Below are 994 nucleotides of genomic sequence, written 5' to 3' on the forward strand. Positions count from 1 at the left end.
TGTACTTAGGAGAAACCTATAGCTCAATGACCATGATTGTTCCTTGCTTAAAAAAATAAAAAATAGAAAAAATGGAAAGTCGGATTCCTTGTGGGATGCCCTACCGGTTATTTGTATATACATTGTAAAAAGATGGTAGAAAGAGGTATCACCTTAGAAGTGTGAAAGCCACTCTTGAGTAGTCAAATTTTGGGCATTACAAGTGTACATTTGATGACCTACTGCGAGAAAAGACTACCTGACACGACTGAATATGCGTGTAAACCGCAAGTGCACAGTTTTCAAAGTAATAAATCCCACGCGAGTGTGTATCATATCCACATGGAATAGTGAATAGAAACACAAGGATTGCTATCTAATTATGATGAGAATAAATCGAGGGTATGATGAATGAGATTTATCAAAAAATAAATAAAAGAAATAAAAACGAAAGGCACAATAAAATTGGGAGATACGGTAATCAATATAAATGGGGTACTTGGATATTATTCTACCTAGGACAATCATTTCAAGTGCATAACCAACTATTATTCTTCCTAATTAATACATTAATGAATCATGAAAATCCTTCAATACACGGTCCCAAATCTAAGGTCAACCGTGACTAACTCTATACCATGTCCCAGAGGAGAAATCGAACAATCTCAACACCTCGCACTCGGATAAATCGCATTGAGTTTTGGGGATTCCAAGTGATAAACCCTCTTCCTAGATATAGACCTTACCCTTTGGTCCAGGTGAGAGGTTCCTAGTCACAATTAAGCCCTAGGTGCTAAAATCACTTCAACACTTCACTCCGTTGCCTTTGCAACTAAGCCCCAGCGGAAGGTCATCCCTTAGCCCATTCACTCTACTATGACCGCAAAGAAGTCGAGGAAATGAAGGTAGGATAAATCATGTCAAAGGTGAAGAGGGATGCTCCGCTACCTCTCTACTTACCCTCTCAACCCTCTCTAATCTAGCTTTGTGTAACTCTTGTGGTGTGTCACTCACT

This window comes from Dioscorea cayenensis, unplaced genomic scaffold, assembly GCF_009730915.1.
Source record: "Dioscorea cayenensis subsp. rotundata cultivar TDr96_F1 unplaced genomic scaffold, TDr96_F1_v2_PseudoChromosome.rev07_lg8_w22 25.fasta BLBR01001648.1, whole genome shotgun sequence".
NCBI classification, from domain to species: domain Eukaryota; kingdom Viridiplantae; phylum Streptophyta; class Magnoliopsida; order Dioscoreales; family Dioscoreaceae; genus Dioscorea; species Dioscorea cayenensis.